The 17,222-nt window shown below is 37.6% G+C and overlaps 1 pseudogene; it reads right to left on the bottom strand.

The window, feature by feature from the left end:
- Positions 1–532: 532 nt before the first annotated feature.
- Positions 533–1,091, bottom strand: LOC107497703 (annotated as a pseudogene).
- Between the last annotated feature and the right edge of the window lie 16,131 nt (positions 1,092–17,222).

Below are 17,222 nucleotides of genomic sequence, written 5' to 3'. Positions count from 1 at the left end.
GGGGTAATAGTATGCATCTTATTTTGCAACTTGCTAGTCACTTACTAGACTATGAGCATCCCTCCAGGCATATATCAAATTGATTTGGTTAAAGACTATATAATAGTCCATGTTTGGATGCAACTATAATTTACTCAACAATTCCCTTTGTAACAGAGATTTTCATAGTTCATAAATATCCTGCTATTCTTCTGGGTAAACATGATTTCAAGTTTAGTATCACCAACAGCCTCACTTCCAGGCCAAAGCATTGTACTGCTGGTGTGAGTCCTTGCAGCCTGCTCTCCTACTAGGGGAATTTTGAACACACCCCAAGAGGCAACCTCAAGCTGGCTTCCTGAGTAATCGTGATGAGCACAACTCTCCTACAGTCTCACCTTGTGCATGTTGTGTGAGCAACAAATAAACTTTTACTGTATTAAGCCATTGAGTGTTTTTTAACACATAACTTCTATTGCATCTTTAAAATATCACAATAAGTCTGAGGAATCATTCGACATCTTGGTGTTTCTGTAGCTGGACAACTTAGACCTTATTCATCAGCCTGCTGAACTGTTCCTTTTTCAGAAACATAGATACCAGTCAAAAATTTTCTGTTTTTAACTGTTGTGGCTTGTTGAATCACTTTTATACAAGTTCAATGTTGTTTCCTTCAAGAATTAACTCATCTTTCTGGGCTTGAGATACTGAACAAGCAACACCTGACCTCATTTGAACCCTGTACATATATTTTTCATCCAAGAAATTTCAAATTTCAACAAGAGAACCATTCTCCTGAATAACGACATTGATGGGGAAGTGAGCATACACAGACCTCATGTTGTAACTGACGCCCAGGGTAACACCCTCAATCGTGTCCTGTACATGACTATGAATAGTGCGAACAGCAGCCAGTTCCTTTCTATTTCCCCACCATTTGTCATCCTAGAGTCGCTTCTTTTCCTTTCCAAAGAAACTGAGTTCTACCTTGATGTGGTTAAAGTCCCTCCGCAGGGTGCCTCTGGGGCCCTTCACAATAACTGAGTGATGTCCACATTTTCTGGAATGTCAGCAGTCTGATTGCTGAGAATACTCTTCATCCTCGCAGCAGATGCAGCAATAGTAGGAGAGTCATTGAGTTTTCAAGTTAAATCAATGTTTATTTGTGGAAATAGGATAAACTAACTTCTTAAAGTGTACAGCCCTATTAGTGGACATTAGGTTATTTGGAGGTTTTTGCTGCTGCAAACAATGTTGTGATAAACTTCCTCAATATAGATGTATCTATACATGCTGGTAATTTCATTTTTATGGGATAGACTCCCAAAGCTTGATTGTTGGGTCAAAGGATTTTAATTTTTAATAGATATTTTTAGATCACATTCTCCAAAAGTTTTAATAGTTCAAACACCAAAAAGCAAAGTAAAGATGTTTCTCATTCATCTTAATTTTTGTAAATTTGATGAGTAAAAAAAAAATGGTGTCTTATTATTGCTTTAATTTGCATTTCCCACACCAGTTTCCAGCAATTCACACACATCAGCAATGTAGGAATGCATGAAATTTTAATTTTTCAATCTGATGGGTTAAAAAAGGTAGTTTATTATTGTTTCATTTGCATTTTCTCAACCAATTTACAGATGTCTATTAGCCATCTAAAGTTTTCATTTCGTGAAATGTCTGTTTATGTTCTTTTGTCCACTTTTCTCTTGGATTGTCTTTCCTTATCAATTTATAGAACTTGGTGTGCTAGAAATATCGTTTTATAAACATTTTTACCCAACATACTGCCTATCTCTTGTCTTTGCTTATGATATCTTTATACTGTTCAATACGTCAAATTTATGTGTGAAAATACATCTGTTGAGAAGATGGAAAAGTTCTGGGGATGGATGATGGTCATAATTGCACAACAGTGTGAATATACTTAATGTCACTGAGTTGTATACATAAAAATGGTAAAATGGTAAATTATATATATATATTGGTATGTTTTACCACAATAAAAAGAAATTTATCTGATTTTTCCTTATAGTTTCTGGATTTCCTTTTCTGCTTAGGAAGTTCTCTCCTATCTCAAGTTACAGATATAGTCTCCTAAATTTCTTTTATTTTTTACATAAAAATTTAAATCCATCTGAAATTTACTTGTGAATATGATATTAGCTAGTGTTTCTCCAGCTATTTAGTTAATTAATTATGCCATCTTGATGTTTCTCTTTTATTTTCATTCTTACATCTATTTTCTGGCCTTATTTTTCTTTCATAATTAGAAAAGCCTGTTGCATGTTTTCTACCGAAGTCAAGAAGTCATTTTCCCTGAGCAAACTGTGAGATTTCTATAATTGATGAGATTTCTAAGTACTCTTTTTAGGGAAATAAATAGATACATATGTTGAGGCTCAAATTATAAACTTTGACTAATCTCTAACAATCACAAATGGTTCAACTATCTAGTTCAATTTGTGTATTGTAAACATGATCTAACCATTCTTGAATATTAGCTTCAAGTTTTTATTTTCTCCATTATATTAACAAAATAAGATTAAAATTGAAATAATACCTCAATTGTAGGTACATATCAGCTATAGCTGTGTCCTGTATTCATTTTTTCTATAAGTGTTACTGCTGATGAGTTATAATTGCTTGTGAGCATTTTCAGCGGACAGAGCTGAAATGTGCAAGCTAATATTTCTGGTTTAAATTTAACTTCAAAGGGACTTTAATACCTTGATTTATTTTTGAATTATAATATTACTTTTATCTTCTACTAAAAACGTTGGTTGCTAACAACCTTAATCTAATTACACATTTGATTTATCCTGATATATATGTATATACATTGAAATTTAAATATTTAATAGACATCTTAAATACATAAATATACATTTATGTTATACATTTTATGTACTATATAAAATAGTTTACTATATATGTATATATGAATAATGGTTTTCAAAATAATAATCTCATATTTCTATGAACAATAAGACTACTGAATGAAGTTGAAGATCTCTTTGTAGAGATCTATAAGAATGTGTAGTGTAAATACTGTGTTCTCAAGTCTCTTAAAAATAACTCTTTTTCTGGGTGGACATGTCACCAACAAGGTTAGTTCATTTGAGTTTATTTTTAATTTTTAAGGATTGTTTTGATTTTTAAAAATATGTAAGGTATTAACATGGCTCCAAAGTCAAAACTATCTCGTATGTTCTATTCTGAGAAGTCTCAGTTTCATTCTGTGCTGTACCTCTGTAGTGTTTGGGTTACCCTCTTGATGTTCCTTCTTACAAATATGAGCAGGTCTATCTGTACATATTCAAGTTTCTCTACCTTTCTTCCACAGTGAGCATATCGTGTATACTGTTTTGCATTTCAGTTTTATCCACTTAGCCATAGACCCTGCTGCTCCCTTTGTATCTGTGCATTATGTACCCCAACCTGTCCACTGTGTGGGTGGGCCCCGGTGTACTGAGCCAGACCCCTGCGATGGACATTTTTTACAATTACAAATAATAATTACAATGAACAACCTTGTGCCTGAATTATTTTGGATGGATTTTTACCTATATATCTTTAGAATTGATTCCTAGAATTTAATTCCATTAACATCAGATTTAGGGACAATGTCTAATAGCTAAAAGAACTGTGAAATTTAGTTTTAGACTAAAACAATCTTAAACATTTTCTCAGCCTTTCCACTCCAGTCCTGCTTGATGGCATGCACGATTTCCCAGGTCCTGGCTGGGTCTGGGTCCAGCACCCCTGCACCTGATGACCACGGTGGGAACAGTCTCCTTCATGCATGGGAGAAGCAGGGATGGCTAACCTCAGCATGACATCTGGTGACAAAACACACATTTCTCCTAAAAACACAAGAAGTGAGCAGAAGAGATTTAAAAATAGATTCCAACTTTTATGTAATTTATATCATACCTGGCTCATAATCTTTCTTGGGACATAAGGTGAGCCTTTGGGGAAGTATGTTAACTGGATCAGGTAGATCTCTGTTTAGCTTTGAAGCAACCAGATTTTCAAGGGCACCCATCTCTTATTTGGGATGTATCAGGGAGGGGGACAGATTAGAGCAGCCAGAGAATAAGGGTGTGACTTCTGGGCCTTTTTTGCTGTCTGACCCTGAGGCATGTCCATCTTAGCTTTAGGTTCCTCATTAGTACAGAGGAAGCTAAGAATAACTGTTTTCCTAGGAGAACTGGGCTTTTAAAGTAAAAAGATTTATGTGAACGTGTTCTTTGAAATGAAAGCACCATGGAAATATAAGGTGTATTCCTCTTATATCATCCCCTGGAGTTTGAGCTTTTGGAGGACAGAGGTTGGTCAGATCACTCTTTGATTCCTGAGCCATCAAGAACAGTGCTGGGAACATAACAGAACCTAAAACTTGTTTATCAAGCTGTGGCAAATCCTAAAGGAAATGATAAGGACTTGGGTAGAGGCCTTCGTCCTTTGTTTGCCAAGATTTCCTCAGAGATGGCTGACGTGGGTAATGTGATTATGCATGAAGGGGTGTTTTAAGGCTATCAATGGCCTGGGGCTGGTCCTCATGTTGCTGTGAATACCAAACACATTCTGGGCCTTAGGGGGTAGTATGAGCTGCCACACCTGGAGCCCCAGGTAAGGGCGAGGGCCACTTCTCCAGCTGCCTCACTTCTACTTGCTGTTCCTTTTGTCTGTACTTGTGGACCAGGGTTGACTCCAAAGCTCTACTGACTCTCTTTCAATTCTTCCCAAGCCCATAGCAGCCCTCACTACCTAAGGAACAGAGGGATCACTGATCGTGGCCTAAAAACAAAGCTGCTCAATCCTAGGGGAAATGTATGCCAAGTCCACTTAAATGTATGCCAAGTCCACTTAAAACCAATAGTAGCAAATATAAACATACCTCATTTTATTCTGCTTCGCTATATTGCACTTTGCAGACATTGTATTTTCATCTACATTGAGGCAAGATCCTCCACCAGGAAAGAAACCACAGCTCGCCAAAGGTTCAGATGATGGTTAGTATTTTTAAGCAATAAAGTATTTTTTCATCTTTATTGAATATAATAGACAATTACTTGCTCGTATTTACGTTGTATAAGTCCATGAAGGTTTTTTTTCACTTTTAGTTGGCATACAATAATATACCAGTTTCAGTTGTATAGCATAGCGGTCAGAGATCCACATAACTTGCAAAGAGATCACCCCAAAATCTAGTAACCCTCCTCCCCCTTACATATTCATTACAACAGTATTAACCATCTTCCCCATGCGACACTCTACATCTCCACGTCTCTTTGTACTTCTTAATCCCTTCACCTCTTTTTGCTGCCCTGCCAACCAACCCCTGTACTCGTAGCCCTCACAATATTCTCTGTATCTATGAGTTTATTTCTGTTTTTGTTACTGTTGTCATTGATTTTGTTCTTGAGATTCCACATGTATGTGAAATCATGAGATATTTGACTTTCTCTATCCGACCCATTTCATTCAGCACAATACCCTCTAGGTCCACCAAGGCAATATCTTTTTCCATCCCGTTCCTTTTAGTCTGCGTGTGTCTTTTAATCTGAAGTGAGTCTCTTGTAGACAGCATAGGTAGGGGGCTTGTTTTCTTATCCATTCAGCCACTCTATCTTTTGGTTGGAGCACTTAATTCTTTTCTATGTGAGATACTTGTTGATAGGAATGTAGTTATTACCATTCTTGATTCTTGTTTTTGATACATGTTTTTTTTCTTTTTAAAGAAGTTCCTCCAACATTCCCTGTAATATTGGCTTGGTGTTAATAAATTCTTTTAGTTTATTTTCATCTGGGAAGCTTTTTTTCTGTCCTTCAACTCTAAACGATAGCTTTGCTGGCTGGATAAAGGATTCTTGGTTGTAGATCCTGGGTTTTCATTACATTAAAAATATTTTTTTGCCAAACCCTACCCTTCTGTCCTGCATAGTTTCTTTTGAGAAATCAGCTGCCAGTCTTATGGGTGCACCCCTGTGGGTAACTGACCGCTTTTCTCTTGCTGCTTTTAAGATTCCCTCTTTCTATTTAATCTTTGGCATTTTAATTATGATGTGTCTCGGTATGGGCCTCTTTGGGTTCCTGGTCTTTAGGACTTTCTGAGCTTTCTAGGGTTTTATGTCTATTTCCTTCACCAGGTGAGGAAAGTATTCCAACGTTATTTCTTCAAATAGCTCTTCAGCGTCTTGTTTTCCTTCAGGTACCTCTATGACAAGGATATTTTTACATTTTGTAGTGTCCCATGGGCTCCTTAAATTGTTATTATTATGCTCTTGGCTTCTTTTTTCTTGCCATTCTGATTGAGTGTCCTTGGCTTCCCCATTTTCTATATTGGCGGTTTGATTCTCTTCTTTATCCACTCTGTTGATTCCATCTACTATACTCTTCATCTCAGATAATGTGTTCTTCATTTCTGACTGGTTGTATTTTTTAGTTTCCATCTCCATTTGTATGTTTTTTATCCCTTTGTTGAAGTTCTCACTGAACTCATCTACACTTCCCATAAGTTCAATGAGCATGTTTATAACCAGTGTTTTGAACTCTGCATCTGTGAGATTGCTTGACTCCATTACTCCTGGATCTCTGTTTTGTTCTCTCATGTGGTTTCTGCTTCTTGTCTTCCCATTTTGGCTGCCTTTCTGTGTCTGTTTCTATGGACTAAGCAGAGCTCTTAAGTCTCCCGGTCTTATTAGTGAGGATTTGTGTAGTAGGTGTCCAGTGGCACAGTCCTGAGAGGGGCTCGGCTGCAGGCCAAGTTTAGCCCCTGCCTGTGTCCCTCTGGGGCCACCTGTTAAGATTCACCAAGCAATCCATAGATGCTGTGCTTATAGTTGCCTCAAGAAACCACACCAGAAACCGAGGCCAGCTGCCACCAGTGAGTGTTGGCACCACGCAGCCAGGAGCGCCTGACTCACTGAAGACACACCTGGATGTGGCTTGGGTGGGGCTGCGAATTGGGAGAGGTGGAGTTTCGGGGAATCCTCTGGGAGGAGCAACCTCTGTTATCAGTTTGATGGCGTCTCCACTATGGCAATGCTGAGTCCACACACTGGGAGAGGGTAGGACTCAACAGAGGAACAATGAATACCGCAGGCATTTCTGTACAGAACGAGTCTCGCCTGGGCCCTCACTCCAACAACTGAGTGTCCCCTGCAAGTCCCTGGTGCTCTCTGCACAGCCAAGCAGGTGCTAGTGCTCAGAGCAAGCAGGTCCATCACCACGTAAGTCCACTTGTCAACACGGCTCCTTTAACAGGCTTCTGCCGCTGCCGCTGCCTCCATCTCAGCCACTGGAGACCCGTGTCCTCACCCCATCCTACCTTCTGCCATTGCAGGGTGATTTCTTAGATTTATGGCTTAGTTGTATGGCTCGGTCATCTAGATCCCAGGTGATTTTTCCTTGATGTTTGCTCCTTGTTTTTGTCACAACTTTGATTTGGTCACCAGAGGGATGAACAGAGCATCTATCATCTACGCCACTTTTTTTCTACCCAGCAATAAAGTATTTTTTAATTAAGGTATCTACATTATTCTTTTAGACATAATGCCAGTGCACACTTAATAGACTACAGTATAGTGTAACCATAACTTTTGTATGAACTGGGAAATCAAAAAATTCATGTTACTTGCTTTATTTCGATATTCTCTTTATAGCAGTGGTCTGGAACTGAACTTACAATGTCTCCAAATTACACCTGTAGTTACTGGACACTCTCCGAGGGCCAGACACAGGTCCTTACTTACATTAGCTCAGCTAACTGCACAGCATCTCTATAAGGTAGGTAACACTGTTATTATCCGCCCTCGATTTACAGAAGAGGAAACTGAGGCCTATGAAGAGAGCAAGAAGTGCCTCCACAGCACATGTGACCAGTGGTTAATCAGGCTTCAGATACAGGACACTCTGACTGATGACCCAGGCTTCTGCCGTGAGGGAAAACTTTTTGGATTTCCCTGCTTAACAGATGAAAGATCCACATTCGCCTCACCAGTTGAGTATTGAAAGCGCTCCCTGGCACTCCTGCAATGGCAACGCGTGTTGCTCTATATTCAGCAGAAGTATGTTTTCTCTTTTCCTGGATTCCTGATGGGCCTGACACCCTGCCTTTGGAAGGTTCCAGAAGTCAATAAGGAGGCTAATTAAGCCCGGAACGTGATGTTCTGGAGTCCAGGTCTCGCAGCAAACCATCTTCCCAAGTGCCAAGGATAAAACCAACATGACCCAGGAGCCAGAGTACCTAACCTGAAGGAAGGGGTTGCCGTTCCATCAAGAGCTGGCTTTACTGCAGCTGCCGGCTGCTGCTGCCACAGCCTCTCTCCCACTCAGCAACTGGGGACTGGGCAGCTTCACATCTTTGATCCCTCCTACTTCTATCATTGCAGGTTGATTAATTTTTACTCTCCCTAGTTGTAGTGCTTTTGTTCATCTAGATCCCAGGTGACTTTCCTGGCTGTTTGCCCCGAGTTTCTGTTACAACACTGATTTGGTCACAAGAGGGATGAACAAAGCCTCTATCATCTACCCCCCGTTTTTCCCCCTCTCAATTATATATATACACACATATACATACATACACAAACATACATACATATGTGTACGTATGTATACATACATACATACATACATATATATATATTTTTGTTTCATTGAACATTTTATTACTTTAAAAAAATTATTTATTTACTATTTATGGTGACATTGGTTAATGAAATCTAGTAAGTTTCATCTGTACATTTTAAAACTAAGGCACATATAAATTTACACTATATGTTCACCTCCCATAGTTTAATTTCCTCTGTCACCACAAATTGGACCCCTTTCACTCTGTGAACCGCACCCTCCCATCTACCCTCTGGTAACCACTAGTCTATCCATGTTCATGAGTCTCTGTTTGTTTGTCCTGTTTCTTTGTTGCTTTTAGGTTTATATCTCACATATAAGTGATATCATGTGATTTCCAACTTTTACTGTATTGCTTATTTCCCTTAGCATGATTATCTCAAGGTCCATCCATGATGTCGCAAATGGCAGTATTTCATCTCTTCTTATGGCTGAGTAATATTCCATTTTATATATATACTACAGCTTTTTTAGCCACTCATCTATTGTAAGAAACTTCAATTGCTTTCATGTATTGACCACTGTGAAAAATGCTGCTGTGAACATCAGTGTTTAAATATCTTTTTGGATATGGTTTTCAAGTCTTCGGAGTGAATATCCAGCAGAGGGATTGCTGGATCATATAGTAAATCAATTCTTAGTTTTTTGAGTGACTCCATACTGTTTTCCATAGTGGCTGTACCAATATGCAGCCCCACTAGCAGTGTATGAGGGTTTTTATTTTTCTGCATCCTCTCCAGCATTTGCTATTACTTGTCCTGTTGATTATAGCTATTCTAACAGGTGTAAGATGGTATCTTATTGTGCCTTTGATTTGCATTTCCCTAATAGCTAGTGATATTGAGCATGTTTTCAAATATCTGTTGACCATTTGTATGTCCTCTAGGGAGAAGTGTCTGTTCAGATCCTCCTTCCATTTTTTTGATTGGATCATTCGTGTTTTTTGTTGTTATTGAGTTGTATGAGTTCTTTGTATATTTTGGATATTAGGCCTTATCGAAGGCATTGCTTGTAAATATATTTTCCCATTTGGATGATTGTCTCTTTACCTTGTTGATTATTATTATTATTATTATTATTATTGCTGTGCAGAAAGCTTTTTAGTTTAATGTAGCCCCGCTCATGTTTTTTAGCTTTTACTTCCCTTGCTTTGAGGTCAAATTCACAAAATTCTCTTTAAGGCTTTCCAGTTTCCCAGCACCATTATTGAAGAGGCTTTCCTTTCTCCACTAAATGTTTTTGGCTTTTTTTCTCACAAATTATTTGACCATATAAATATGGATTTACTCTTTATTCTGTTTCACTGGTCTGTGTGTTTATTTTTTGCCAATATCATGTTGTTTTGTTTACCGTTGCTTTGTAGTATAATTTGAAGTTGGGCAGAATGATGCCTCCAGCCTCGTTCTTCTTTTCTCAGGATGGCCTGACAATTCGGCGTCTTTTGTGCTTCCATATGAATCTGATGATTTTTTGTTCTATTTCTTTAAAAAATGTCAATGGGATTTTGATGGGGATTGCATTAAATCTGTATAATGCTTTAGGTAATATGGTCATTTTAACTATGTTGATTCTTCCAATCCAAGAACATGAACTATCTTTCCATTTTTTGTGTCTTCTTCTATTTCTTTGAACAGGGTCTTATAGTTTTCATTTTATAGGTCCTTCACATGTTTCATTAGATTTATTCCTAGGTATTTTATTCTTTTTGTTGCAATTGCAAAAGAAATTATTTTTCCACTTCTTTTTCTGACACTTCATTATTAGAGTATAGGAACACTATGGATTTTTGAACATTGATTTTGTATCCAGAAAATTTACTGTATTTGCTTATTGTTTCTAGTAGTGTTCTTGTGGAGTCTTTAGGACTTCTTATATAGAGAATCATGTCATCCACAAATAGTGACAGTTCGACTTTTTCGTTTCCTATTGAATGCCTTTTATATCTTTCTCTTGCATGATTGCACTCAGTAGGACCTCCAATGTTATATTGAATAACAGTGGCAATAGTGGTCAATATTGCCTTGTTTCTGATCTTAGAGGAAAGGTTTTTAGTTTTTTATCATTAAGTATAATGTTGGCTAAGGGTTTGTCATAGATGGCCAATATATTGAGGTGCTTTCCTTCTATATCAATTTTGTGAAGTGTTTTGATCATAAATGATGCTGTATCTTGTTGAAGGCTTTTTCTGCATCTCTTGATATGGTCATATGATTCTTATTTTTTAATTTGTTTACGTGGTGTATCACATTAATCAACTTTGCATGTGTTGAACCATCCCTGAGCCCCTGAGATGAAGCCCACTTGATTGTAGTGTAGAATCCTTTCAATATGTTGTTGTATTTGGTTCACTAGTATCTTATTTAGGATTTTTGCATCTGTGTTCATAAAAGATATAGGTGTGTAGTTTTCTTTTTTGTGTGTTATCTTTGCCAGGTTTTGGTATCAGAGTAATATTGGCTTCATAAAATGAGTTGAGAAGTATTGCCTCCTCTTTGACTTTGAGGAGAATAGGTATTACATCTTCTTTGACTGGTAGAATTCACTAGTGAAGCCATCTGTTTCTGGACTTTGACTTTTTGGTAGGTTTTTGATGATCGTTTCAATTTCCATACTGCTGATTGGTCTATTTAGAATTTTTAGTTCTTCTTGATAAGTCTAGGAAGGTTATACCTTTCTAACTACTGGTCTATTTCTTCTAGGTTATTAAATTTGGTGTTATATTCTTTTTCATAGTATTGTTGTGTGATCCTTTGTAATTCTGTGGTGTCTGTCATAATTTCTCCTCTTTTATCCCTGATTTTGTTTCTTTGTGTCCTTTCTCTTTTTTCTTTAGTGAGTCTAGTTAAGGGTTTGTCAATTTTATTAAACTTCTCAAAGAACCAGTTTTTTGTTGCATTTGTTTTTTCTATTGTTTTTTTTTTTCAATTTCATTTAATTTTGCTCTAATTTTGATTATTTCTTTTCTTCTTCTGAATTTAGGCTTCATTTGTCCTTCCTTATCTATTTTTTTATGATGAAGGATTAGGTTATTTGGGCTCATTCTTGTTTTTTGAGATAGGCCTATAATGATATGAACTTTTCTCTTATGACCGCTTTTGCCATGTCCCAAAAGTTGATATGTTGTATTATTGTTATCATCAGTTTGTATGTATCCTTTGTTCTCTCTTTTTTATTTCTTCTGTGACCCAGTCATTCTTTAGTAGCATGTTGCTTAATTTCCATATATTCGTGTTTCTTCCTGATTTCTTTTTACAGTTGATCCTCCAGCTTCAAAGCATTATGATCAGAGAATATGGCTGGCATGATTTTGACCCTCTTCTATTTGTTGAGGCTATCTCTGTGTCCCAGTATGTGGTCAATTCTTGAGAATGTTCCATGTGCACTAGAGAAGAATGTATAAGCAGCTGTTTTGGGATGGAAGTCTCTGTAGATGTCAATTATGTCCAGTTGGTCTAATGTGTCAGTTAAGGATGTTATTTCTTTATTGATTTTCTGTTTGGATGATCTGTCCATAACCGACAGTGTGGTATTTAGGTCCCTACTATAATACTGTTTGGTCTTTTTTCCCTTTTAGTTCTGTTAGTAATTACTTTACATATTTCAGGGCTCCCTGATTGGGAGCATAGATATTAATAAGTGTTATGTCTTCTTGGTGCATGATTCCCTTTATCATTATGAAGTGTCCCTCAGTCTCTTTCTTTGCCTTTTTTATTTTGAAGTCTATTTTGTCCGATATTAGTACCACTACTCCCACTTTTCTCTGAATGTCATTTGCTTGAAATATCATTTCCGCCCTTTCACTTTGAGTTCGTATTTGTCTTTGAAACTAAGATGTTTCTCCTGGAGGCAGCATATAGTTGGGTCTTGTTTTTTGATCCATTCTGCAACTCTGATCCTTTTTTCTGGTGAGTTCAGTTCATTAATATTTATTGAAATATGAGGTTTTCTTATAGCCCTTTTTTCTTTTGCTTTCTGGTAGCTTGGTGTTTTCTTCACTTCTTTGTCCTTGTGTTTATGGTTACTTTATTTTGGTTGGCTTTTGTGGGTTTTCTTTCTGGTCCATCTTGTTTATGTTATATACTTCAGTTCTAAATCTTTGGTGCGTGGTTACCATTATGAATACAAAAAGGATAGTTATATATATACAGTCATCCATTTTCTTCTGTGTGTTTCTTATCTCCATTCCCCTTTATGAATTTGAATCTTTGAATTCTCTCCTTTTCAGTCATTGTTGTTTCAATTTGTCCCTACGTATACTGAACATTCATACTATGTTGCTATAGCAATTCTCTTCTTATTGTTTAAGGTTATAATGCCCTGTTCTTAATAAGGGTTGCACTCCTCTGCTTTTATTTACCTGATAGTCACCTTACTTCTAATTATAGTTTTTTTTCTTTCATTTTGTTGTAGGTGAGCTGACCGCTTTCAGTATTTTCTGTAGTGCAGGCCTTGTAGTGGACAATTTCCTCAATTTTTTTTATGTATGGAAAGATCTTTATTTCTTTTTCATATCTAAAGGAGAGCTTAGCTGAATACATTATTATAGATTGGTAGTTCCTTTCACTTAATATTTTGAATATCTGATTCCACTCCTTTCTGGCTTGTAAGGTTTGTGCTGAGAAGTCAGATGATAATCTAATGGGTTTTCCTTTATAAGTTACTGTCTTCTTCTCTCTCACTGCCTTGTGAATTTTGCCTTTGTCCTTGATTTTTGATAATTTTAATACAATATGTCTTGGTTATGGCCCTTTGGGGTTGAGATAATTGGGTGTTCTGTTGACTTCTTGAATTCCAAGCTCCAGTTCATTCTTTAGATTTGGGAAATTCTCGTCAACTATTTGTCTGAAAATGCTTTCTAGTCTCTGCTTCTTTTCCTCATCTTCTATAATGCCTACTATTCTTATGTTTCTTCTCCTGATGGTATCAGCTGGTTCTTGTATTTCTCTTTCATTATTTTTCATTCTTCAGTTTCTCTCTTCTTCGTTCTAATTTATTTCTAGATTTCTGTCTTCAATATTACTGATCTTTTCCTCCATTTGGTCAGCTCTATTTCCCAAGCTTGCTATTTCATTTTTCAACTCTTGCAGTGCATTTTTTTTTATCTCCAGAAGATCTACTCTGTTCTTTTTGAGAATTTCAATCTCCTTGCTCTGCTCAGCTAGCTGTTTTTGCAATTCCTGAAATTGTTGGTATGACTTGTTCCAGAACTCACTGAGTTTCATCAGAAGTACCATCCTGAATTTGCTGCGATTTAAGTTGCATATTTCTATGTCTGCAAGCTTATTTTCTGGAGATTTTTCTCTTTCTTTCTGAGATGGCTTGCCACCTTGGTTATTCATGGCGTTTAATGTGCTATTTCTCTGCCTGGGCATTAAATGGAAGTGTATTCAGCATTTTTTTTTTTCCAGAAAGAAGATTTATTATATAAAGGCCTCTCTTTAGCCTGTTGCAAAGAATGAGCTTTTCTTGTTTTCCCAGTAGGTGGCGTTTAAGCCTCTTGGATTCCTGCTTTATATAGTTTTAAAAATGCCTTTTTTTTTTCTTATAGATGTTTCATCGTGCTCACTATCCTCTGTGTAAGTCCCTGTCAGTATTAGTGACAGTTTCAGTAGCGTTTGCTCAGATTCTCTTGGGGCTCCCTGGGTTGGTCATTAGGGAATGTGGCTCAGCCTCAGTTTTGCAACCAGGGCTGGTAAAAATCAACTGTTGTTTCTCTGCCATCCTGCTTTTCTGCTCTCTGCTCTGATGACTGGACCCTGTTGCTAGCCACCATGGATCTCACAGCAGTCCCACGCAGGGTGGTTTAGGGAACTCGCCGCACCTACTGCCGTCCTCCTCATCCTACAGGGAGCTCTGGTGGCTGAGAGAGGCAGCTTCTTTATTTCTCTGAGTCCACTGCCCAACGCCTGGAGTTCTGACCTGTGGTGACTCTTATGCGCAGATCCCACGCTCAGACTTGCTGGTGTGCAATTTTGGTGTTTTGTGATGACTTTTAGATGTTCAGCTTACTGTTTTTTTCAAGGGGAGAGATCTGGGGACATCTCTCACTTTGCCATGTTTCTCCAATACTCTCCTTCTTTATTTTTAATTTCTCTTCAATTTTACTAAAAGAACCTTATACTGAAAATTTCTTATTTTTGAATATTTGTCTTTCAGCTGTAGCACATATTCATATATGAATAGCACATATTATAAAATAATTCAAGAAGGATTTTGGGGAATATTTTTCTTGTGTCCTTGTGTGATATATGAATGACAACTTGGAGAGTATATCTATGTGTGAGCCCTTTAGGAGGAACATATGGGACTTCAGCTACCCTTTGTCTCACTCAGTCACAATCTCTGCTGGTTTTTATAGCTGAAGCTCTGGGTACTTCTATCCCTAGCACTTGAACCCTGGCCCATGGAGCTTGATGTGGGGAGGGGACCCCTAATTCCTTGGGGGGACCTCTGAAGCTGAGAAACTTCTTCCAGTTTTTAATGGCATACATGGGTATGGGCCCAGCACTTTCCCTAACTCTACCTTTCCTATCAGTCTTGATGTGGCTTCATCTGTATATCTTTAGTTATAGGACTTCTGTTCAGCTAGACTTCAGGCAGTTCTTAATGATGGTTGTTCTGTTATTTAGTTTTAATTTTGACACAGCTGTGGGAAGAGGCAAGGACAGCATTAACTTATTCTGCCATCTTGAAACAGAAAAATATGTAGCAAATCAGGTAAAATAGTTTCTGTTTTATTTTGCTGGTAATACAGGTGTCATATTATTCTTGTACTTAAATGTTTGAATATATTGTAATTGAATTAGAAAAATGAAGAAGAAAAGGAGATTGGAAGCTCTGTGTGTACAGTCTTTGTTGTCCAGTGTCCTTTTGGGCTGTACTGTTGTGTGACCAGGAGTTCATTGCCTTTCTACAGCAGACCCTGATTTCAATATGTAAAGCTTCTCTTAGAGTCCATTTGTTGACACCTAAGGAGACACACCTCTCTCTTGCTGGTGTGCTGGTGGTGGTGATGGGCAGTCTGGTGCTGGTGCTCTTCTATAGCACCTGACAGTTTTGGTGCCTCCACCATCATCCTTCCCTCATCTATTCTCCACATGGCATCCAGAGCAATCCTTTTATAATGGACCTCAGATATTCTCTGATTCCTCCAGTGACTTCCCATCTCCCTTGGAATCTAATCTCAGGTTCTCATTATAATCTTCAAACCCTACAGGATCTGGTCTCCGTCATCTTTTCCTTTCTCATCCCTACTTTTCTCTGGATGACTGCATATCTGGCACACACTGGCTTCATTGCTGCTTCTTGGGCAAGCCATATATGCTCCTGTTTCACAGCCTTTGTACTTTGTACCCGGAACTCTTGTCCCCACATCCTGGCAGGGCCCTCACTTTATTCAGCTCTCTGCTTCTGTGTCACCTCCTCTGAGATCCAGCCCTAACCACTTCTTCAAAAGAACGTCCTACCATTCTATTCCATTATCTTACTTCAGTTTTCTTCGAGCATCGCCTGCACTTTTAGTATATATTTCTTAATATTTTTGTTTATTGCTTATGTTTCCTGCTAGAATGACAACTCCATAACGTCAGGGACTTTGTCTGTCTAATTCACTGTTGAATCCTTTAAAACAGTATCTCATATAAAGTTCCATCAATACATATTTATTGAATGAATGATTGAGAACAGGGCAGAGGAAAGTGTCAGAGAGCTGCATAGTTGGATACTTTGTTTTTCTGCCTTTAACACTATGCCTCCTTGCTTAATTTGGTGCCTTTTGTCTAGTGCATATAGTACAGAGTGTGACATTTCTGGAGAATAACTGGTGGTCTCTAAGGAGCGAGCTGAAAGAGGGAGGTCTTTTGGCTGCTCAGGATGGGGAAGAAAACCCATAGTTCAAATCATTCCACATACTTCTGTTCCCAGGTCACATTTCCCCCAACCCTTCCACTTTTGTTATTTCAGATGCTTCCCAGATTCTGTGGGGGAAATTGGCTCACTCTATGACCTCTGTATCTTCCCACCTCTGTGGTGCTTTTCTAAGCTTCACTCTCCAAAATCAATAGAAATCTGTTTATAGTTGGTCCATTTTCTTTGATGCTATGGGTTTGTACATTTTTTATTCTTTTATTATCATTTCAGCAGGACTTTTGAATGGGAAGTAATAAACACAAGAGGCTAATCTACCATGCTTAATTGGAAGCCCAAGACAGTTCCTATCCCACACACTACTTTTTAAGTAGGTGTTGGGTTGAATCTGATAATTGAAGCAACAGATATGACAACATAAGTGATGAGCCTAACAAAGTAAAACACCTATTACTATTATTGATGTTATTGGATACACACCTGTGTTTAGCTTAGAGATTACCTTGATGACCTTTTTGTTTTTTGTCTGCTGCACCTTTGATGCATAAATAAGTGTTTTTGATCAAACTATTCTTAATTTCTAGTGTGTCTGCTAATAAGGTCTCCTGTTGGCCCATTTTATGAGTTGGATAGAAAGAAATTAGTGATTTTATTTTAATTAATAAGATTTATTATTATTATTTTTAGCAGTTTTGGGTTTGTAGAAGACTTGAGTGAAAAGGATTCCAATATATCCCCTT

This window comes from Rousettus aegyptiacus, unplaced genomic scaffold (assembly GCF_014176215.1).
Source record: "Rousettus aegyptiacus isolate mRouAeg1 unplaced genomic scaffold, mRouAeg1.p scaffold_m13_p_12, whole genome shotgun sequence".
NCBI lineage: Eukaryota > Metazoa > Chordata > Mammalia > Chiroptera > Pteropodidae > Rousettus > Rousettus aegyptiacus.
Note: the sequence above shows the minus strand (reverse complement) of the source record. Positions and strands in the feature narration are given on the sequence as shown.